The 25,715-nt window shown below is 36.6% G+C and overlaps 1 pseudogene; it reads right to left on the bottom strand.

Moving 5' to 3' along the window:
• Positions 1-715: 715 nt before the first annotated feature.
• LOC120288761 lies at positions 716-15,090 on the bottom strand (annotated as a pseudogene).
• Between the last annotated feature and the right edge of the window lie 10,625 nt (positions 15,091-25,715).

Below are 25,715 nucleotides of genomic sequence, written 5' to 3' on the forward strand. Positions count from 1 at the left end.
GCCTAGTACTTAGGTAATCACGTATACCGGCGGAATCGCCGCTGCCGGGTTAGAAAGAGCGGTTTTGGTAAAAACTGCACAGTTTGTGTACAAATCTTTATATCTAGATGTAATTGCTTAATAATTTTGCTAGCCTGGATTTTGCACTCGAGCAAGTTCCTTCCTTGGTTAACCGTCAGGATTTTCTTCTCATCGTTTCAACTTAAGTTGGTTTCTTACAGGCTCTTTTGACCTAATCTAATGATAATCCCCATCTATATTAGGGCGATGGAGACATTACTGTCCCAAACAAGAACGAAATCCCTGGAACCACAACGTTTTTCTCAATATGCAACATTCTCCTGATCAGAAAAATGAAATGTCTATGAAACTCTCATTCCTTGCAACACATTTGACAACCCCAGTGAGATAGATACAAATACATATACATATATACATACAGAGTCGAACTGTCAAGTGCAAGAATCTTTTATTTGTTTTATTTGACCAGAGTTACTACTCCATGTAGAATCTACAGATACGTTAACAAGAGTTGAATAGGGTTAAACCAAAGGCAAGGAAAGACAAACTCCTTATCCCAGCCATGTACTACCCCGAAAAATCATTCATAGGCACTTCACATATAGCAGGGGTTGATACAGCTAAATCTTCAGGCATGAAGTATTGAACAACTGGTTTTTAAAATTTTGCCAGTCTCAATTTGTTATGCATCATATCATGGCATAGGACCGGAGTGAACAATGAGCCAAGTACCCATTAGTAATTTACAGTTGATTTTTATGGCATCCAGTATCTGCATCAGAACAAAGTCACAAAATTAGCAAATACTTCATTATCCTTATGGGAAGGCAATGCAACAAACCAAAAACTGATCACCTTATTTTTGGTGGGCAAATAGAATGGTTCAAAAAACTAGGGGAAAGGGGGTGTCAGACCACAGATTCTGGCAACTGGGGCTTGTAGCTGCAAAACAATTACCGCTTTTAGGGATTAGAAGGTTTCTTATTTTTGCCATAAGAAGAAGAAAAATCCTTGAACCAGTATTGCCATAGAAAAGAGAATCAGATAAAGATGAAAATCTTCAGGCTTACTCTTAAGAAGCATCTTTCGACAATTGAAGCAGAGATTTCAGCACCAAAACCTCCAGTTACAGGAGCTTCATGACTAATCTGCAAATAGGGATCTGACTTACTTCAATAATCTCACAGGCTATCAGAGGGAAAGCAGAATGTACCAGAAGTCTTCCAGTTTTCTGACAGATGCCTCCACTGTCTCCTTATCCCAGGGTAATAGAGTTTTGAGGTCTATCAGTTCTAGTCCCATCCTGCAAAGTTTCTTGATAATATGAGTTTGAGGACATTAAATGACTTCATACAATCAACCATCTTGAGGCTCTTTAACAGATGACAGTCATTAAAGTGTGTCAGTATCTGAAGTCTACACCTAGGGATTAGCTGACATCAATATGTAGATGACACATTACACACCACAAGTGCTACACAAGCTGTAGAAAATGTAGTGGCATCATATCTATCTGCATTCATCGTGATAAAGATATATTTTGGAAATCGGTCACAAAGAATGCCATTCATTTTTCAGAAAACTCAAGAAATGAGCTGTTGGAAAAATGGAGTGGATCATCAATTCAATGCTGAACATAAAAAAAGGATTATATTCCTGCACTTTGAAATTATGTTCAAGATGGCCCACAACAGCAGGAAAGGTACATCATTAGGAAAACAAGCTGGAAATAAACACACGTTTTCAGCATCAGGCAGGCTTCTTCCATGACGGAAAGCTGAGCTCCCCATCCAACCAATGTTATGTCCGTGCCTTCACACGAGATCACCCTACGACATTGAAACTTAGAAAGATCTTAAGTCTTTGACTGTGTGAGCTAAAAAGAAAGGTACCTCTGCCTCTGACAATGGCAACATGTAATCATGTTCAGGAACCTCTTCGACAGCCAAACGATACAGCCACTGGAATCACCAAAATAAAATCTTAAATTGGGCCAAAGTTATTATTAGTTGTTGAGCTTAGATTGAAAGACGGAAAACCTTCGGTTCAAAAAAGACAATAGGGTTTGGATCACGTATGCACGAGGAAGTAATAGTCCCTTTGGCTTGACTTGGCTTGAGGGATGACCACCTATAAAAGAATCTTTAATAAAGGTGTTGGGCAGTTTCTAAACCACAAACTATATAAGTAATGAAAGAATATCAGTTTCATTGAGGAAAAAGAAAAGGTTTCTGAATTTCAGTGAACATCTCAAGTAAATTATAAAGGCTACACCACGGATAATTTAACTAACCACTGATCTGTTCTCAAGTGATGCAAATTTCATCAGTTTTTAATCTTTAAAAACCGATCCGTCCATTATTTTGATGCACTTAAAAATGAAATCTTCACAAACACCAAATTCCTCAGCCATTGAAGTTGAAAGATGCTTATTTTGGTGAGATTCCAAAGTAAAACATTGGTGATTTTTAAGAACTGACGATTTCCTCAAGTTATAAGTATTAGATAAACATCTAGACAGGTTGTACTTCATTTAATTTATTAGTCTCCTGAACTAGACTTGCTCATGCAAAAAGAATTTGAGCCAGGAAATAGACTACACATTTTCAGGTTTGTCTATCCTTTTCTACCTCACCTACAATCACTCAGCAGAAACTGTAAGGCCAAACAATGAAATGGTATGTATATGTTCATGCAATGGTCAATACTCATAAAATAGATGTCTTTTCTTTCAGACTCTCGTAAGATAAGGAAGATTTCCCTAGAGAAAATGAATCTGAAAGGAGCAATCAGATTTTGGGAGCAAAGCCATACTTTGATACCAGGGACATGACAGAAGAATGCTTCTGGGGATTGTGAATAATGCCCCCATGTCCTACTGCTCCATAAGGTGCTCTTATTGTTAAGCCTAAGAATATCACATTAAATCTCATCAGTGACAACTGGCAAAAGAAAATCTAATATGATCATCATATACTGACTGATAATGAGTATACCTCCACAGTTAAACTGATTCCCACTACGATATCTGAACTTAGCAGCTTCATTAACAATCTACATAAACAAGAGTTTCTGTTACTTAAATCTAAACATGGCAATACAGTATTTGCAAGATGGAGATGCATACCTGATGAAAGCAGGAAAAATGTAATCTGCAAACTGAACTCCGCGACTGCCCTATTTCCTAAATGTGGTATAAACAGAAAAATTTTAATGGGAGATCTTAAAATACAAATATGATTCCATAATCCTGAATTGCATAAGGGGAAAAAATGAAGTACTGACCATCGTGGCTAGACCAATACCAAATCAACAATCCCTGCATGCGAATTGTTTGAGATTAAAAGCTTATGCATTTGTTTACAATGTTCGAAACATTGTTAGAAAAACAGAATTAGCTAAGGCTCAGTCAAACAAAATAGGAAAAAAGAAGCCACAAACTAAACATTACCGTGAAGTATTTCTCATTTGAAAAGAAGATCAAGAAACAGTGATAGACAAAAAATGCCAAAGAAGCGTCACACTTTGGTATTGATCACCAAAAGCAGACACCTTTTTGCGGAAAGAAAACAGTCAATACGTCATCAACCTGGCAATCAGGGATGCAATGTTTTTCTTCCAAGAAATGTGGGATAACTTTGTTTCCCTTCTGACAAGTCAGAATAATCAATAATTCGTGGGCAGCACCTAGAACAAAGAATACCTGCTCACAGAGAGGGTATTAAAGACCTGCCTTTACCAAATCGGTCAGCTAATCCCACTGTACAACGGAAGACCCCGCCAAAGCTCACATCCTCTCCAAATACACATAAGAACTGAAGAGGAAATGCAAATGATGAGTTTCGCTATCAAACACTCGTGAACTTGACTTTAAGGACACTTGAATATCAGTGAAGCAGCAGTTAGCTTGACTTTATCCAGACCGATCACATCTAAAGCACTGTCATAGACATAAATCAACAACAAGAGACATCATTCACAGACTATTTCCCTATCAAAATTTGACTGCACCCCACGAAATCATATTTAACCAAATGTCTAAATCCTGATGCTGCCTACGGTACTAGAGATCATGATTTAGCATAAATCTCACTTTCTGGAGCTGACCGATGACCCATTGCGATCCATATTACAGTGGGGAAAGAAACAAGAACAAAGCCCATCATTTGACCGAGCAGCATCATCATCATGCATGGACCGGAAGACCATTAAGACATGCAAACGATCACCTTTCTCTCTCTTTTCCCCCTCTTCTTTCCCTCGTCTCGCTTAGACTATGCAAGAAACCCAACTCCATCACAGGACGACCGAACTGATTGGAAAAAACAAGAACCCACGACTCAAAAACTCGACATCGAAATGAAAAAGCTCCGACGCGAGAACCCGCAAGCGCAGAGAAGCAAGGGTCGTCACCGGGGTCAGTGTCGAGGGCGATGTGGAGCTTGATTGATCGCGGAGCAGAGGTTGAGCGACGGGTTCTGGGTCCGCTGGACGGCGCTCCCGCCGGTGGCGGCGGCGGCGGCGGAGGACGGGGGAACCGCCGGCGGGACCGAAGAGGCGAGGCGTCTCCCGAATCGCTGCAGCGGAGGTCGCCATTGTCGCGCCACGGGCGGAGCTGAGTTGGGGAGGAGGATTGAGTCAGCGAGTCAGCACTTTCTTTGCTCTAATCATTGTTCTGGGATCACATGGAAAAATTACAAAAAAAAAAAAAAAAAAAAAGGATCATTGGTAGGCTGACGTGGCTCATCTTCTCTCCTGTTTTTTTTTTTTTTTAATAATTTTATCATAGAATATTCTCTATTAGCTCCGGATGGAATTTGTAAGAGAAAGGATCTTCGGATCGAAATCGACGAGCCAGTCGCCGCAGCCCGACAAGCCGCCATGTTATTACAAGTTCGACCCCGCCGGAGAAGAAGGTGACAATAATCTCTGGCCTTAGTTGCTAGACTATCTTACTTTGACAAGACTTGCAATTTCTGTGTCGTGCTACACGTGCGTGCATCGAGGTTGATTGGGCCTTGTTTGGGTCATTGCGGGATTGGGTTCTTCAAGAGATGGGATTCCGAATCCTGTAATTTCATGTTTGGAGGTTGGATTTCGCAAAAAATAAGATCCCTCAAAAATTGGGTGAAGAAATGATTCGGTAATAGCTTATAGCGAGATTCCAATTTCAGATTCTTAATACCGCTAAACCATCCCAAACCCAATTTCATCACTTTGTCGTTACTATAGTTGACCGGTCGTTGTCGCCGCCGTCGGTGAAGTGTTCCTTTTTGAATGGGTCAAAGCTCTTGCCATTCAAGCAATTTGAAGGGAGGATTACGTGTCATGGGACTAATGGAGCCTTAGCATAAGCTTTGGGTTCGAATATGAAAATGCCTTCCGACAAATATATATTACAATCCCAAGATATATGACAACTTTTCATTTTGGCATATACAATATAATTTTTATTAATATGAAACCCATTGCATTTTTATAAAAATAAAAAATAATTCACAGTAAACTTTTTTAATGGGAAAAGAGATAGAGATTAAAGGGCAACTTTAGAAAAACGTGTCTATCTACTTTCTATATAATAAAAGTGGGTTATCCCTCCGTCTTGATTGTATGATTTTCAAAGAGACCCTCCGTCTTGATTGTATGATTTTCAAAAGAGGTTATCTCAACACATGTCTGAAAATTATGGCGAAAGAAAAAATATGTGTCTAAAAAATGTGTCGTCGTTTTAAAACTTTGATAATTTTTTCAATCTGTAATTCCAACCAACCCATTGAGGGAAAATTAACGATCTTCGTAGTCTAAATTTTTATGCCAGCTTTCACTTACTCCTTTGATCATTTTTTGCTCAAAATTGCTCATATGGTGATCTAGTCAATGTCGATCGTTTGATTTGGCATGGTTGATGACTTGACATGGACAACTTTAATCAAAATGACACTGTTTTTCAAAGTTTTTCAGATTTTTTAAAAAATCTTTGGACTTTGTGCTGTTTATCTCCTTTAACCCATCCGCGTTTCATATAATCCGCTTTAATTTCTACAAGTACGATTCTCAATTCAATTCTCGAACCACACCCAGCTGTGTGCGACTCTCTTTGCTGTATTATAAACACGCAAGAACGAAGAAACAACCATCGCTACTGCCGCCATAAAGAACATCAAAGTTCAAGAAGATTAGCACGATCGCTGGCGTTTTGGTAGTAGACCCACTCTTCACCGTCGCCGACTCCAGCGGCAGCAGCCTCAGTCCAGGATCACAATTCTCCCGTTGATTAACTCGAGTCGGATTGCCTTACTCCGCTGCCGTGGAGGGGCGGAGGTGCTATGAGAGGACGAGGGTCTTTCAATTACCAAGAAGAAGAAGAAAAAAAAAAGCATTAGGAAAATCCTATTGATGGTAGCTTTCTCAGGCCTTCAGGAAAATCATGAAGAAAAAGCTGGCTGACGCCTGCACAGTACCAACCCAAAAGATGAAAAGTAAATATAAACAAGACTTTTATTAGTCATCCTGGCTTGAAGTGAGCTCAACTCAAAGATCAACCGTATAGAGTTTTCATTATGGTTTCTATGTATTATCATAACGGGTGAGCCAAAGGGAATGGTGCTGCCATATGCAAAAAGGAAGAGACTCATGAAATGGAGAGGCAAATAGAGCGTTCCCTAAGAATTCATATCGACAGGAATGTTTGGCACCTTGATGTTGGCTCTTTGCTACTAGATATAGTATATTCCAAGGGTTGGGCCATGGTTCCTTATCTCGACAGGATACAAATATCTAAATTGGATATTTTTAGATACTTTTTAGGACCTATCACCTATACTAAGTAACAGTAAAAAATTTGTATCCATTTTTCATGATATTATATATGGATTAGATATATCATGGCAAATTCTTCGGAAAAAATTATGTCTTTCATAATGAAATCTGATAAGTAAGATTTCAAGTAAGTGTTTATGTAATCTTTTTTTGTTCGAATAAATGATTCATCGAAATAATGAGTCACCATTGATAATTGACCCATGAGATTTCCAAATGTTTGGGAGTTCCTCTATTCAATCATTTTCCTTCTTCTTGTTGCTACATATATTGTTTTGTACACATCTTCTCTTTGTTTCCTTGAGCCTATAGTAATTTACTGACATAGTTCGAAAAATGTCAAATCTTGGATGATTCCATCATGTAGAGTGGCAGTAAGGGTGACTTATCTATCCAACTTTTCCACTATCACCCCCAAAAAACCACATGAATTTACATATAGTAATGTCCATCTTTTACCAAAAAATAAGCTATGAATATTAGCGGGAGGGAAAATGCCCCAAGCCAATGTTCGAGTACCCAGTGCTATGGCGTTGAAGTAACCTCATGCCATACTCTCGGGAAAAGCTCGAATGACCTATACCCATTCGCTCCCCCTAGCTTTCACCTCTTAGTGTCGATTAATCGGTCCAACGAGTGCTTTCACCATTGATGTTCTGCAATTCACCATAGGAGTGGCGTGGGGCTATGTCATATGACTTTTCAAAGCAATTCTAATTTTTAATGATAAGTGTGTGCAATTCATTTTCGATAGAACAAACATATCGGCTCACCGAATCAGATTCTGAGCAAATCACGACGCCTATGATCGTACGTAGCTTAGGAATAGCAAATTTTAGAAAGAGCAAAGCAAATATAGCGAAAAAAATAAGTAGCTGATGTTGCAACCCTCCCTCAAGGGGGGATTAGGTAGTGAGCAGATTCGGAGCCAACGTGGAGCCGAAATGAATAGTCCTCATATTCGAAGTCCTCGCCCTCGTTCGGTGCGAATTCTTTGAAAGCCCTTAATTTGTGCAATATTGAAAAATTACGATTTGATTTTAAATTGAGATTATATTGTATTTTATTTGGGAGTTGTCCCGAGTCTATTGGGGCCAAACATGGAGTCGAGTGGGATGCGGGAGGATGTCCCACTTCCTCACGGCTATAGATTCTAAGGTTGGAGACTTGACTACATTAATCATCTAAATTAATGCCCTTTCGGGTTATAAACTTGTTTTGTTTGATTACTAAGTGATTCACGCAGTCTTTGGTCAAAGTTATGAATTCTAAGTTTTTCCCCCTTACGTGTCCGCGCACGGTAGTTTGATTGGGGTTGTGCCTTAGCGTGATCTCTTCGCCAATCAACATTGAAGGAGATCAAATCATCACATGACTGTAATGAGCACGCCACATCAAAGGTAAGTAGAAGACAATATAAAGTAATGCGCGAGGAAAGTAAATCCGATATGAGTTGGTAAACAATATTATATGACTTTGTTCTAAGCCACAGAATATGGTCCTCATGAGCCCCATTCAACCCGATAAGAGTCAAACAAAAAATATCACATGGCCTTGTTTTAAGCCCCAAAGAAAAATATGATCCCATAAGCTTGTTTATTTAAATTTCGACCTAAGTCTATTTCTACACTGGAGAAAAGCATCTACAAAAAAATTTCTAAATGAGATTTTAACTCTAAACGGGTAAGATGGACGCTTCAAAACCTCCAGTGAAATAACCACGTTAATCATTAATCACTTAGACTTGAGTACCTATCCAATCTAGGATGATCTGTGCTCCTTGGGATTATTCTAGCCTTGCGTTAGGATACGACATATCCGACATCACATATTCAATTGTTTAAGGTGAATTTACGTAATCTAAAGACTACCATTTTGTTTTTAAAAAGAGAGTACTATAAATCATTAAACTAGACTTAAGCCTAGGTGAGGTTAAGCTAAGCCTAATCTAGGATCATTGAAGAATACCCAAGTTATGAAATTAGACCCACATCTAGTGCCTAATAACATCTTTAATCTGCCTAATAACATCATAAATCTTTTTCACAATATGGTTTGGCCATCTCATTTGTTTGTCCTTCGAACTAGCTCCCCATGGTGGCCACCATAGTTGGACTCAGCTCCACTTCTCTCCTCCGCAACTCCGTGAGATGCCTTGGAATGTCAGTATTCCCACCTTGGTCCTTCTTCAGTGCCGCTTGGGCGACTGATGACTCAAGCAACTTGGCTATAACATTATCATGATGCAGCGACTGGTTGTTGCCAGCGGAATTGTTAGGCTCTTGTTGGTTCTAGTTCTTGCCATTGCACTTTCTCAAATTGAACTGTGATACAGTCTCACCAAGTGTGCTAAAATATTTCACCAAAATGGGCGTTGACTCAAGGAAAAGAACTTCCATAAAAAAAGTTTAACTTTTTTTTTTTTTATGAAATTGGTTTAGTGGTGAATTTGGATGTTAATTCAATCAGCATAACAAAGAAGAAGACAAATGAATTCAAAGGTAAAAAGTTGTTAACGATGGAAATTGAAAAGACATTAAATTAATAAACTAATAAAAAGTACATCGAGTACGTCTTTTGGATGATGGATCCTATTTTTATAGTTACATGTCGCCTTTTATAGTCTATTAAACACAATTACTTATAAGAAGAATGATACTCTAAATGTGGTTACAATTGCATCTATGCAATTCTAGGCTTCCTATTTGCAGACCGATCTTATTTGCAAAGCGCTATGACTCCTGAGGTGCCACTAGGTCGCGCCACCTTAGATGGATATCTATCCCTTCAATTGACATTCTCACTCTATCTCATTTCCTTTTTTTTTTTTTCCTTGTATCAAACGCTTAGCCAAATTTTAAAACTGGCTATGTATTGGTTTTGCCATTTGTGCATCGACAGGTGTATTTCATGATCATCGATAATTATTGTTCATAGTCAATAATTCTACCAACGTTGATAGGCACATTATGTATTTTTCGATGACTGTCACACAACTTGGAATTAAGTGAAGAGACTCATCTGTAATTGGAATTAATGTAATATATGCATCAAATTGTTAACCTTACTTTATTTAGTAACACGTTGCCAGTATTCCCAATAAAAGCAGTTAAAATGAAATAAGAGATTGCAAAGAGTAATTCACATTTTCACTTAAGTTTTATTTGAAAACATTATAATAAAGGAAAATGTATCACGCGGAAGTGATTTTTCAAAGGGAAAATGTTTTTCCCTTTTCTAATTAGGAAATTCATTTTTCTAATCTTAAGCACATATATATTTTTATCATAAATGGTCTTTTGTCAATTAATCATTTTCAGCAAATCAATTATATGAAAGTTTTGAAAATTAATCCACAAAGAGACTCTTCACTCTAACAAATACACCCACTAGTTACAAAAAAAAAAAAAAAAATGTAACAAATTTTGAGTGCTTGACTAAGCCCTACCTTGTCAGATAATCATTTTGTGTTAACAAGTGACAAATAAATCGAATGCTTTTTTTGATATCACCAACTGCATGGTACAAGTAATGAAGATCTTTTATAAAGATATAGATCACAAAAAAGAATGGAAGACAGGATATCACAAGTTTAGACATAATGACACACTATATAAAGATGTGGACAATATCAATATATTTTTTATATTTGATACGCGGAACATATCAAATATTAGTAAAGTTAAGGAAAACTGATAAAATTTAGTCTATGCTTTGAGTTCATCTTCCTGTTGTTCTTGTGTTAACCTACTTCATTGAGTGAGGCGAGGGAGAGCAAGTCAAAGTCTTCACCATCTTGCTTGCTTGGTTTGCATTTTCGAATTCTTTTTTTCTTCAATCCAACCCAAATATTAGTAAAGTTGGGAAAAGCGACAAAATTTAGTCTATGCTTTGAGTTCATTTTCCTATTGTTCTTGTGTTTACCTACTTCCGTAGGCGTGAGGTGAGGGAAAGCGAAGTCAAAGTCTTCACCATCTTGCTTGCTTAGTCACATTTTCCAATTCTTTTTTCTTTCCACAACCCAAAAATTAGTAAAGTTGAGAAAGAAAATTTAGTCTATGCTCTAAGTTTATCTTCCTATTGTTCTTGTGTTAACCACTTCATGACATGAGACGAAAGAAAGCAAGTCAAAGTCTTCACCATCTTGCTTGTTTAGTTGCATTTTCAATTCTTTTTTTTTTTTCAACCCCACCCAAAAATTAGTAAAGTTGGGAAAACTCACAAAATTTAGTCTATGCTTTGAGTTCATCTTCCTATTGTTCTTGTGTTAACCTACCTCATGGCATGAGGCGAGAGAAAGCAAGTCAAACTCTTCACCATCTTGCTTGCTTGTTGCATTTTCCAATTCTTTTTTTTTTCAACCCAAATAGTAAAGTTGGGAAAACTAACAAAATGTAGTCTATGCTGCTGAGCTCATCTTCCTATTGTTCTTGTTAACCTACCTTATGGCGCGAGGCAAGGAAAAGCAAGTCAAAGTCTTCACCGTCTTGCTTGTTTAGTTTTTTCAATTCTTTTTTTCAATCCAACTAAAAAATTAGTCAAGTTGGGGAAAATGACAAAAATTTTGTCTATGCTCTGAGTTCATTTCCTATTGTTCTTGTGTTAATCTACTTCATGGCGTGAGGCGAGAGAAAGCAAGTCAAAGTCTTCACCATCTTGCTTGCTTAGTTGTATTTTTCAATTCTTTTTTCAACCCAATCCAAATATTAGTAAAGTTGGAAAACTGACAAATTTAGTCTATACTCTGAGTTCATCTTCCTATTGTTCTTGTGTTAACCTACCTCATGGCATGAGGCGGAAAAGCAAGTCAAATTCTTCACCATCTCGCTTGCTTATTTGGATTTTCCAATTCTTTTTTATTTTCAACCTTAACCCAAAATTAGTAAAGTTATGGAAAAATGACAAAATTTAGTTTATGCTCATGAGTTCATCTTCCTGTTATTCCTGTGTTAACTTACTTCATGGCATGAGGTGAGGGAAGCCAAGTCAAAGTCTTTACCATCTTGCTTGCTTAGTTGCATTTTCAAATTCTGTTTTTAAACCAACTCAAATATTATAAAGTTGGGGAAAACTGACAAAATTTAGTTTGTGTTATGAGTTCATCTTCCTATTGTTCTTGTGTTAAACTACTTTTTGGCGTAGCGAGGAAAGTAAGTGAAATTCCTCGCCGTCTTACTTGCTTAGTTGCATTTTCCAATTCTTTTTTTCAACCAACCCAAAAAAGTTAGTAAAGTTGGGAAAACTAACAAAATTTAGTCTATGCTGTGAGTTCATCTTTTGTTGTTCTTGTGTTGACCTACTTCATGGCATGAGGCAAGGGAAAGCAAGTCAATGTCTTCATCATCTTGCTTGTTTAGTTGCATTTTCCAATTCTTTTTTTTTTCAAACCAACTGAAAAATTAGTAAAGTTAGTGAAAACTGACAAAATTTAGTTTATGCTCTAAGTTCATCTTCCTATTGATCTTGTGTAGAAGTCATATAAATTTGATTGTATGTCTCTATACAAGTTTGTGCCTCTGTAATCTGGGAAGATGAGTGAGTTATAAGAGTTGCAAAGAGGTGCTTCAATTTATAAAATCATTTACTTAAGTTTCATGTAGAAATAGACTCTCCGCCAAACCATAAAATTGCGAGTACACAAATGGACACAACTGTTTGAGATAAGAGTGGAGTAAGTCAAGTGGAACATTGAACCACCATAAATCTGTCCTACGTCTCTTCTATCTCCTTAATTCTTTCATTATCTGTTTGATAGAAAATATTGTTTTTGCATAATTATTTTGCATAATTTTTTTCACTACAACAACGCATTCCACATATCATTTGCAATTATTTAATGCTAAAATGTATTTGGCTATGACAAGTTATGGCTTTAATGAAATGGTACAATCCTCATTAAGAAGTTATCATTCTTGTGAAGATGTGCAACTCTCATGGAAGCTAACAAGCGTTTTGATAGAAGGCACCTCTTGATAACATGAATAAACAAGAGTCTAGTCCTCTCCACCCATGACGTGAAAAGAACTTTGTATTCAATCCTCCATCAAACAAAATACATTAAGTGGGTTAGGGAGAGAAATTGGATTTCTTCATCTTTTAAGTTTTCCATGACAGATACATTGAGGTTTCGCTATGGATAAAAGGTAATTGCGAGGAAAGATCCTATAAAAAGTAAAGAACGAAACTTCACAAAACATGACTTTAGTGGATAAGTTAGAATTTACGTAGGGAAAACCAAGAGAACGCCTCCTTTAAACACCAAGCATAACAAGATAGGACTAAAAAAAATCAATTGTACAAAAAGTGGGGAAAACCGGTTTATGAGTAGATTTCATATTTAAAAGAATTTACAAAACTCTGATTTATAATCTGCAAAAAGAATTACAAGTTCACCTATTGCAAATTGAGAGAACCAAGTCCTTTCAATTTGAATATTAGGCTGGAGCCAAATAAGTCCTTCGTAGCCGAATGGGCGCAAAGCACTGAAACGAAAAGAATCGATTGTGGATGGAGATACCAAACCAACTCAACCCACTACAAAACTAACATCTTTTTTTACCCTAAAATTGGTGAATCCTTGAATGTTTTTTAACCTTATGTACTAAAATTAATCTGGGTGTTATATTTGATGGGGTCCACATGGAACTCGCCATTATCAACTCCAAGTTTAGTTAGTATGATTTCTACGGTTCCACTAATCTACATCTATTTATCTAGAAAAAAAGTATACAATAAGTGTCATAACTTTGTACGACTCTCACTTAGAGGCCATAATTTTCTTTTCGATCACTTGAGTGATATAACTTATGTATGATACTCATTTAAGTATCACTAACTTCTTTTTTCCAATCACTTAACTATCGTATGACTTTTTCATTGATCACTTAAGTGCCATAATTTTTAAAAGCATTTGCTACAAGTACCATGCCACGTAGGATTTCGACACTTGGGCGAATGTTTTAAAGTTTTATGACATTCAAGTGATTGATTTAAGTTTATGGTACTCAAGTAAACGTCTTTTTTTAGAACTCAAGGCACTGAAGTAGTACAAAAAAAAAATTATGGCACTCAACTTAAGTGAGTGTTGTACAAAATTTATGGTCTTTATGGTGGCCTTAATCTTAATATATCTATGTCCAAGATTGAGTCATGTGCACGCTTACGATCTTTACCCGATAATTTAGGATATATCTGATCTTGGCAAATCTCTGATTTTGCATCTCTACTTCTTATGCATATTTTGGTTATCAGTTTCTAGAATAGCATTATGCATATTTTGATCAGCAACGTTTAAAACTAATTTTACTTATGTGTAGATTCTATTTTAGCATACTCTCGTATATTATATGTTTAAAACTGACATCTAAATTAAGATGTAATGTCACTATTTTTGTTAGGGGCCCAAAAACCAAAAGCAAGGAAATTAGTTTGCTCTTGAAATGCATGGTTATCTTTATGGGTGATAACATAAATGGTCCATAAACTTGAGTCCAATATATAATGTGATTCCATGAACTTTTATTATGTGTAAAGTGGGCCTAAATTTTGTTCCAATGTGCATAGTCATTTCTAAATTTTTAATATGCTCAATATTATATCTGAATTATTAGTAAATGTTTAATGTTGTCCTTAGATTATATCAAGGATTGCATTGAACATTGAACCAAAGCTCATGAAGCACGTTAAACTAATTAATGTATATATAGGGACAACATTTCATATTAGACTTGAGTATATGAATAATTTATATCATTTTCTCTTATCTTTATTGCACTAGAAATGTAAATTTTCCAGATGCACTGTAGAAAAACGTGATTACAGTGGGTCTCGGTTAGGGTTGACCACCGTGCCGTGCCCGACGCCCCACTTGATAATGAAACTTCAGCTTGGTCGACGCCTCTTCGACTTCTTGACTTGAATGAATTTGTTTCGCAGATGATCCAATCTTTTCTGAGTCTTTATATATCCTGCCTCCTCCACGCTCACAAACCAAGCAATTCTTCCCCGTTCTCTCTTCTGCTTCTTTGATCTCTCTTTGCTATCAGCTCTATGAATACCTATCAAGTGTTGCTGCTCATTCTCGCTCTTTTGCAAGTGATGACCAGCAATGCCAAGCCGAGCAATCGGCAGTGCATCGCTGCATCCTGCGGTAACATTCACAATATAAGCTATCCGTTTCGACTCAGGAGTGACTCGAAGGGATGCGGCAGCGCGGCAATAGAGTTGGCTTGTGAAGATAATGCATGGCATGTCTTATACCTCCATGGAAGCCGGTACTATATACGATCCATCAATTACTCCACTCATGAAATTAGATTGGTTGGCCGATGGGCTACAAAAAAGGGCAACTGCTCATCTCTCCCCATCATTTGGCGGTCCGATATAAATTCAGGAACGCTCGCTATCCATAAACCAATACTACATGGACGTTGGCACAATAGTCATTACGAGCTGTTCAAAGCCGGTTAGTTCTCATTATACATCACTACCGCTCCATGCATCACGGGTTGTATTCATCTACTACATCATTTAATTGGAGCTCGTATGCTCTGATCAATCCAATAGCATCGGATGTTAGGGACTTTTGTACCATTAGCAGCTGGGCCACGTGGGTTCGGTGGCGATGGAGATTAACAGCTTTAACTATGAGCTAATCCATAACATCATGGCCGATGGATTTTGTTATCGGCTTTGACATATTTTCGGTGAAGAGAACTTTTTCTGCTTCTTTGATCTCTATAGCATCTACAGAGGCCAGGCTTGCGGATCCAAGTACTACTACGGCGGTAAGCGTCGGTCTGCAGTGAAATTTTACGACTACTTTGCATGATTCTTGTACACTCTTTACTTGCTACTTCCTCTTCCAAAATACTTAAAATCCAAGAAACTTAGGAGAAAATACACATGTTGGTATAAGTCGACATTTGTTTATAAAAAAGTTTCGGAGTTTCGCGTTACTTATTAAAAATAAACTTGTAGGAGTTGCTGGACTATAATTCAAGCTATCTTGATGTCAAAAAATTAAGAAAGGAATATCGTGCGAGCAGCCCATGACTAGTTTTTTTTTTTTGGCATAAAGTTTAGACTTTTTTTTTTTTCTTATTCACCTCCTTATTTAGTTACTTAACTAATAACGTAAGAGACATTTGTTAACAATTTCCTTAAGAATTCTATTCATGTATCTATAGGAGGAACTAATGATTAATTAAGAATGAGTATCGCTGTTCCTCTATATTTGTTGACTCGCAACAAAGAAAAAGGAAGTTTCTTGCATTGTCTATCATCCATGTGAAACAAAACTTATCATTTTCATTTATTTGGAAATGCCCGCATCCACTTCTCATATTCTTTTGGACAAACTTCAACTTAAACAAAGCAGTTTGCTACTACTGCTTTTCGTCAGCTGCAGTAATCCAAAAATCTTTTCCTTCAATTTTTCTTCTCCACATCATTCATTCCTTTCGGTGTCTTGAATGATATTGTAATTTGGATAATTGGAGCTATTATTGTACTCCTAGGTAAGCCGCAATGAGTTGTTCTTAATAATTCAAGAAAGAACTCATACTAACCTATTAATATTTTCCTCAGTGTATTTTTGTGTAGCAAAATTCGTAATTGGGATGCCACTTGTTGCGATATTTCTAATCTACAAAGTACAAAAGAAGCACTTAGCAATGGACATGAACATCGAAGAATTTTTTGGAAGCTCACAACAATTTTTCACCCATAAGGTACTCTTACTCGAATATTAAGAAGATCACTAGAAATTTTAAGCACAAACTAGGTGAAGGTGGGTATGGTTCTGTGTACAAAGGAACGCTCAGAAGCGCAGTGAAGTGGCCATCAAAATTCTAAAGCAGTCCAACACTCATGTAAGATTTTATTACGAAATGGCTAGTATCGGAAGGATACACCATGTTAATGTAGTGCAACTCATCGGTTTTTGCTTTGAAGGCTCGAAACAAGCTCTTGTTTATGATCTCATGTCAAATGGATCTTTGGATAAGCACATTTTCGCTGATAAAAGTGATAAATTTCTTGATTACCGGAAGATATATGAAATAGCTCTTGGGGTGGCGAGGGGATTGAATACTTACATCGGGGCTGTGACATGCAAATATTACACTTTGATATCAAGCCTCATAACATTCTTTTAGACAAGAATTTCACTCAAAAGTTTCTGACTTTGGACTTGCAAACTTTATCCGACTAATCATAGCATAGTCTCATTGGCTGTTGCCGAGGAACCTGGGATACATGGCGCCCGAGTTATTATACAAAAAAACATCGGAATTATGTATCTTTATAAAAGCGGGCGTCTATAAGCTTCGGGATGTTACTCATGGAAATGGCAGGTAGAAGGAGAAATTTAGATGAACATGCAGAACACTCAAGCCAAATTTATCTTCCAGAGTGGGTGTACGACCAGCTTAATGAAGGAAAATGTTTTAAAATGGAAGTAGTGGAAGAGGAAAGGAAGGTGATAAAAAAGATGACAATAGTTGCACTTTGGTGTATACAATTAGCCCTGACCATCGGCCTTCAATGAGCAAAGTCTTAGAAATGCTTGGAAGGAGATATTGACAATCTTCAAATGCCTCCAAAACCACTTGCCTATCAGATGTGCAGTCAACAACAACAAAGCCAAGATGGAACTAGAAACATTCTCAACCTCATCAGTTGCTCCAATAAATTTCGTTAGTAATTTATTTCGAGATAGCAATGACATTTAGAGAATCATGCAGAGTTTGATTGGAAAAGCTTTGTGTATTTGTCAAATTTCTTTACAATAGAGTATTATGTTGGAAGGGACCTGAACTAGTTTAGTTCGACTGTAAATACATTCAAGATTGCGTTCTCTAGCTTGTAGTCAATACTGTTTTGTTGTATATCATATCGTTTTACTCTCTTGCATCCTCCTCCGAAAAGATAGCCAAATTGGAGAGGAGCAAGAAGACGGACAATGAAAATTTTACTTCCTCATCACGCGATTATGGTGAATTTAATTAACGGGCTTTTAGAATTTGGAGCACTTTAATGAAATTTTATCAACCTCGCTTATATACTCGACATCAGCCACGAAGGGAAGGGGGAAGAGGGAAGGCGCCACCCTCCCCAGTCTTTTTTTTTTAATAAATAATTTTTCTATTAATAGATTTAAAGACACCTAATCAATTATAAGGGCATCGCCTCCCCGAAGAAAAAATAAATAAATCGCTGCTATATAAAAATTAATTTCATCTTTGATTTCCTGCTTCAACTTTTTTTTTCCCAAAGTTCTACGGAAGTCAAGTCAATTTTCTTTAGGTAAATTGCCATATATTGTATTCACTAGGCAAAGATGCAAACTGATAGCATAATTGCCTCTTAAATTGACAATTCCCTGTATCATCTCTCTCTCTCTTCGTATAATTTCAAAGGAATTGTAATTTTAATTAACACTATATATCTTTTCATTTAAGAAAAAAATATTGATGAAGCCAACCTTAATTAATTGAATATTTTAGTGGAAAAATTTCTAGCTAAAAGTGTATTTTAAAATTTAATTATGACCAAGAGTCATCAAGAAAAAAAGTATTTCCTTGTCCCAATACTTATTTTGGTTCCTATAAAGAATCAAGAACAAAATCTACAAGATATAGTGTTACTTCATTCAAAATTCCATAGTAAACAAATAATAATAATGACGATGATGATGATGATCATAATAATAACAACAACAAAGTAATATTTTTTTAAAAATTTCGTTCTCCCTCAACCTAAATCTTAGCTTAATAATAATAATAATAGCAATAACAACAACAACAACAACAATAAAGTAATATTTTTTTAAAAAAATTTCAGTCTCGCTCAACCTAAATCTTAGCTCCGACATTGCTTACATCAAGAAACCAACAAGGCTTGCATCAATTAGATTATCATCTATTGTTTTTGGTGACTTTGAAGTCTTCTAAGTTCTAACAATGCCAAACGTTTGAGCTTGCTATAAGATTCTCCCCAAAGATGGTTAGAGGGGACCATTAAGTTCAAATTTTTATCTCTCAACACTTGCGGAGAATATTCTTCAATAGCAATAGAATAAAGTGGACAATTCTTTCAGTTTCCTAAAAATTCTTTTACGCTCAAACTGAATTTATGCTATCCTTAATTATCAGAATCCATGATTCTCAATTCACTTGGACTCAATTTGATTAAAGATTTACTTCGATCCTTGAGACAGCTTCCGTATCATCTTAAAGAAAGAAAACCCATTAATGTCATAAATATTTCCGAGAACACGAAAATACTTACTTATTTAAGAAAAATAGTCCCCCAAAAAAAGAAAGGATGTCATAGGATGGTAAAACATATGGTTGTCATTTGTCATGTTTTCTCGCCGGAAAGAAATGGGGATGATGTTGGGTGTTGCACGCTACTCCGTGACACTCTCGACTTGATTGATTTTGTTTTATTGATTGATATGGGCTTTTCAAAAGACGACCCCAAGTGTTCATATTTAAAAGATCTCTCTCTCATTTGCCACTTCCGCATAACATTCAATCATTGTTGATCCTCCACCACACATCAAGCCCCCCAAATTGCCAATATTGTATGTTATCCCTAAACTCTTGATACATATTTAATTTAATTCCAAAATCATATGAAAATGCCAAATATTATATGTAGTCCATAAACTTTTGGTATATTTTTAATTCAATCCTAAACTATATAATTGAGGAACCACATTAAACAAATTAAAATATTGAGCATTTTTGTGTAGTTTAAGACCAAAAGTCTAGGAACCACATATAATATTCAGCATTTTTATATAGTTTATGGACTAAATTGAATATGTGTCAAATTCTAGGACCATACATAATATTGAGCATTTTCATATAGTTTGGAGATTATTTTGAACATGTATCAAAAGTCCAGGCACCACATACAATATTGAGCATTTTCATATAATTTAGGACTAAAAATTGAATATGTGCCAAAATCTAGGAACCATATACAACATTGGGTATTTTCAAATAGTTTAGGGCTAAATTGAACATGTACAAAAATCCTAAAGGTCACATTGAATAACTTAAAAATTCAGCAATCATATTGCATATTAGGTCAATACCTCCAAACTTTTTTTGTGTGATTAGTACCTTAAACTTGAACCGATATGACCAAAAGACCCTCCATCTGCTTTAAAAACTCTAAATTTGTTCATTCTAACACCAATAACTCTTTCTTTTTTCTTTTTTTCATATCATCAATACCCCAAACTTGGACTCTCGTATGATAAAAGTACCCTCTGTATGCAAAAAACTTTAAGCATTGATCTTAATTGAATGAGATATATAAAGATATTGGTATAACTAATTTTTTGTTGCTTGGATATAATAAACTTAATATCCTCATGTAAAAATTCTCACTTTGGATTCTGCTATAAAGACATAGCTTTACATTGGACCCACGGGGTACAGGCAATATTTTCGCTTATTTTCAATTGATTATCTACAAATTAAAAAAAGTTTGATTGGAAGTAAATCCACGTTCAAGGAAAGTAACAAAAAAAAACAGAAAAGAAAGAAAAAAAGACTAACGGCTGAAAAGAAAGAACATTGTTTTCATCTTGAGAAAATCAAAGAGATAGTTATGCAACGGTCCATAAAATTTGGCTAAATATGTGATGTCGTCTCTATACTTTTAATTTATTGATATAGTTCTGGCTTTAATTTAATATAAAACATCATCTTTAAATTTTTAATTCGTTTCAATGTTGTTTTTGAACTTTTGACAAATGTTGAATCGGTCCCTAGACTATATGAAATTATCTAACATTATCCTTCATTTGTTCAAGTTAACGGAATTTGTTAATTTGACTTTCAATTTGGGAAGTTTGACCGGTGGACAAAAAAAAAAGTTACGGAGGAACAAAAACTAACTTTTTTTTTTTTTTTTTTACAGTATTAGGCCCCAATTGCCTCATTCAAAGCCCAACTCGAAAGTGTTGGGCCTCATCTAAAAGGTAAATTGGGGTACCGTTGATGTTGATTTGGTATGGTTTGTAAGCAGGATGAAAACCAAATCAAACGTTTGCTCTTTTCTTCCAATCAATCCAATGTTTATAAAACCGTGTCGGATTCCTTGCCGGATTACTTGGCTCGGTCGATTTGACCAGCTGAACTAGTTACTTTGGCCGGTTCATTGTAAATTTTATATCTAACTTTAAAATTGATTAGAGTCGCTATTCCCACTGATTTTAGGCAATTCTCATCTCATTTTCAAGGAAGAAGTTTTGGTTTCTACAAACTAAAAGATTATTGGAGTAAAATTAAAAATAAAACAAAATTAAGAAATAACGGCTGAAAAGAGAAAGAGTTTTTTTTTTTTTTTTTTTTTCATCTCGACAAAAATTAATAATCCGAAATCCAGACACTGTTCATCCTGAATTGTCTCATTTGAAGCCTGACTCGAAAGTATCGAGCCTCATCCATGCTGATTCGGTATTAATTTGCAACCCGGATGAAAATCAAATCGGACATTTGCTCTTTATTTCCGTACCAATCCAATGTTTTTAAAACCGGGTTCGAGACCATACCCGATTACTCGGTGGTATGCTGTTCTTTTTTTGTCAAGTCGGTGGTATCCTGTTCAACTAGTTCGAAAGTGGCCGGTTAAATACAAATATTTTATATAATTTTAAGTAACTTAATTAAATATTTTATGTACAATTTGAAGATAGTGAGGCCGCGTTTCTCTCACTTCAGAGGGTGGCGAGTTCAGAATAATCGATAGCGTGAATCGATGCCCCTTTTTTTATACAGAAAAAGCAATTTAAATGGGAGTTGATAGATATATTTCCTACTTATAGCATAGAGTGGTCCTATGATTTGGCTAGTAAGGCGTCCATTTTGATATACAAGTGGTCCAAACTGATTCTGGTTTGTCTGGTTGTTGAGTCATGTCAAATCTAACCTTTTGACGGGTTTGATGTATCATTCGATAACAAGCACAAAAGCTTAAGATTAAATTGATTAAATGAAAAGTTTAGAACTAAATTGATCATTATATTGAGTTTAAGACTTTTTATACCTCTAGTAGGTGCCCAAAGAACAAAATGAGTAATTAAAAATTTAGAACTAAATTGGCCATTGTACTTGGTGCGCATCAATGCAAATTTTATGATCCCCAACTGACCATACGACAAAAAAGAAAAAGAAAAAAAACTGTCCATTGAGGACAACTAAAGAATAGTACGCAACCTAGTATGGTCGTGTTTATCTAAGGAGAAACATGACCCACACTAATTCTGCAAACTATTCTCAAATGGAAAATGTACGGTTTTAATGTAGCGATTTTGCAAGCATGCAACAATTTAATGGCTATAACTTTCTAATATGGTATAAACATCAGATATGCTCGCCAATTCAAATGTAAACATTAGACTTACCGGCTATATACCATACCAATTAGGAAATAGCCACAGAAAAATTATGAGAAAAAACGTAACTCCAAATGGTATAATTTAACCAACCAACGTGAACCACTAAAACCTAACAATGAACATGTAAAGCACAATTAACTTCAAAAGATGAACACTTTTTTTTTTTTGGAAAAAAACCTAGAGTCGTGACCATATGGCCACGAGTGGCGGCCGAGAATAGGGCCGTGGTGGCGACACAAACCAAGGTCACCATAGACACAATGGGTGGCACACAGGCACGACCTCAATCTGGTCATACTTCGCCCCACCTAAAAAAATTTCAAAACAAAGGAAGGAGTGGGGCCACGAGGGTAGGAGCTGACGGCAGGTGGGGTCGTCGGTAACGACAGAGGGGACAATCGGTGGCGATGATAATTGAGGTTGACGCCCGCGAGGTGGCGTGTGGTCGCGGGTCCTAAATTACGAGGAGAGAGGGAGGGAGTGAAATTAAGGTTAGGGATTGGGAATTGGAAGCTGAATTCTAGAGCGACCAAATCGAGAGGGCTAAATTTTTTGTGGTCAAAAAGGCCAGTTCTGGCGACCAAACACCAGCCCTCTCAAATTTGGCCGCTAGAACTGCTTCTAGCAACCGAATTTTCGTTGGGTTACTTACCTTGTCTTCATACTGAGCAAAAAAAATCATTGATGTGCATTTTTCTATAAGCTAGTACATGGCATCAGCGGTCTGTCAAGTATAATTACAGTCTCTACTTTGCACACCACTTTACAGTTCTTGGATTTCTGAATTGAGCAGGGTTATGGCTTTTCGGTTCTCGTAAAGGGAGACACAGGGGCAGAGAGAGAGAGAGAGAGGGGCCAGGCGCGTGCGAAACCAAAGTGGGGCCTACAGGGATGCTTTTTGGGTCTTCCATCGCTGTCGCTGCTCCAGGGCCTTCCATTCCACTTCACAGCGTCAGTTAGAGAGAGAGAGAGAGAGAGCTTACATGGATGATGAGAACTGAGACCCCACTACCACCACCACCGCCACCACCACCACCACCACCAAGATCACTCCCTCCCATTCACATTCCATCTCGCCCACTGCCACTTTTAGTTTCCTAAGCTCTCCAAAAAGTCGAAACCAAGAACGGAGAAATATGAAGAAGATCGAAATATAATTCAAGTCAAGATCATGGAAGGTGGGACACCCACGCCACCTCAGCCTTTTCATCCGGGTATCTCTCTCTCTCTCTCTCTCTCTCTCTCTCTCTCTCTCGGGTAGCGTCACAAACTAATATAAAAAAGTATTTTTCAAATTCACTTCATCTCCAAGATTACTACTGTTCAACATCATAAACTTTCGCTGTAAAAATAAAAATAAAAATTCAAGAGTAGGATGCAAGTAACTACAAAACCATCTGCCGACAAGGTTTGAATTTTTTTAAGGATAGGAAAGCTGTCAGCTTGAAGTTACATGGGGACAAAAACATTTTTGATTCTTCCCGAAGCCTGGAAGCTGAATAACACCACCTCCTGAGTAGGACGTAACATCTGGACTTGTGCATGAAAATCGACAAATCTAACCCGCCTGTACCCCAGCTCGTAAGTCAACCCTCGTGTTAACTTTCACAGCTCACAAGCAGCAAAACTCGCTCCTTCGTTGGAACGAAGCGACCCCCATTTCGTCGCTCGTCACGGTTCTGATAGTTTTTTCTCTCTATTCAGTCATCTAGGGTTTTGATATTGATAAGTAGAGGATACCGCCCTAGCTTTGTTGAATGAATCGAGGTTTAGATAGGCTGGTCCATGCTAATTGCTTTCCACGCAGAGAGTACTTGTAGCATGTACCATCAATGTCATTATTCAAGGAGACAACGACATACGATCCCTATACAACGGGAACACGTCGAGAAGAATTCAAACACGACACCATTAACTTGAACCAACATGAATCAACACGATTTTTGTTGTTTTCGATAAAACAAATTGGTTCTGCAATTATGTTACATCATTTTGGTGACCACGCGAATGCGAATATAATGGTACGATAGAAGTTGCCAGCTCTCCCTCATAATTATGACAAAAATCATGCCTCGAGGATGAACAAATCATGGTGATAGAAGGGCTTGCGCATCATAGCATCTAGGCCGAGTGCATCTTCTTGGGTCCGACATGCCTTCTTGTACAAGAAATATAGAAAACAACATTGGCACGCAAAGATAGAAACAACAGAGGACACAATAAAGTGAACGTGTAAATGTAATCCTTTTTTTTTTCTTTTTCTTTTTTTGGGGCTTACAGGACCATAGGAAAGCAGCCACTACGTACCGTGAATTAACAATTTATGTACTCATTTCAAAAGGGAAGACTCCTCCCGTAACATAGTGAACTGCAAATTGATAAAGAAGTAGTGGTGGGTAATGGTGCTTGCAAATGCTGGCGTGGGAACATGGGAAGGGAATGGCTAAATATGGGAGGCTGGGGAATAGAAAATATTTATTTACCTCTGTTTGTGATTCAAAACATGATTGCTTACAAAACAAACAAACAAAAAATACTTTAATCGTTTATGAAAATATTTAGACATTAATTATTATTTATAATGAAAATATTATTTATTAACAAATTATTCTAAGGGATACGAATGATTAATTCTAGGAAAATATTTTCTAAATCATTTATTTTTAGAGAGAGAAACGTGTATCTTATTAAGTCTTTGAACCTGTCCTCCAAATCATATATTTTTTTCTGTTATTTTATCCTATATTAATATTCTAGGTCATTGTAGTTCTCATCTTGCTTGATCGATGGGATTGGGTTGCATTAAGCATTGCGACCTTTGCCTAGTAGCCATGCTATGAATGACATAACAATTATGTGATTGATGAAACTAAATATGATGATACAAAATCTCAGTTGCACCAAAAATTATGTTCAAACTGATTTTTCGATTTTTTTCTTATTATTTTCACTAATCAAAATCTTGGAATGGATGCATTTTTGTCATCCGAATCACTTCAAATTTTCAAAAAAATCCAAATTTTAATGTGCGATTTCACTTTTAACTTCTTTGTATTTTCAAAAATCTAAATAATACATTAAATTTTGATCGAATAAGAACAGAAGTTGTTCATTCAACATTTCAAAGACACCGACAAACAGGTCCAAGAGACCTAATGGTAGTTCGACCCCATGATTTTTGGGGCATATGAAATGTTGTAAATCGCGATCAATGTTCACGCACGATATTAATTCATACATCGCTCAGAACAGATGCATGATCGCACGGATCACCAACGACCTTAAACAAAGGAATTTCGTGGATAATGATGAAAGGGATTGGTGGTCGGCTCCGGAATTGAAACGCGCCCTATGGGCGCACTCACCTCGACAGCCCACGAAGCCAAAAACCAAGAAGCACACACGAATGATCTCTTGGACCGAAAACAGACGAGAAATTCGGAATAAAAAAGGA

This window comes from Eucalyptus grandis, chromosome 10, assembly GCF_016545825.1.
Source record: "Eucalyptus grandis isolate ANBG69807.140 chromosome 10, ASM1654582v1, whole genome shotgun sequence".
Taxonomy (NCBI): Eukaryota; Viridiplantae; Streptophyta; class Magnoliopsida; order Myrtales; family Myrtaceae; genus Eucalyptus; species Eucalyptus grandis.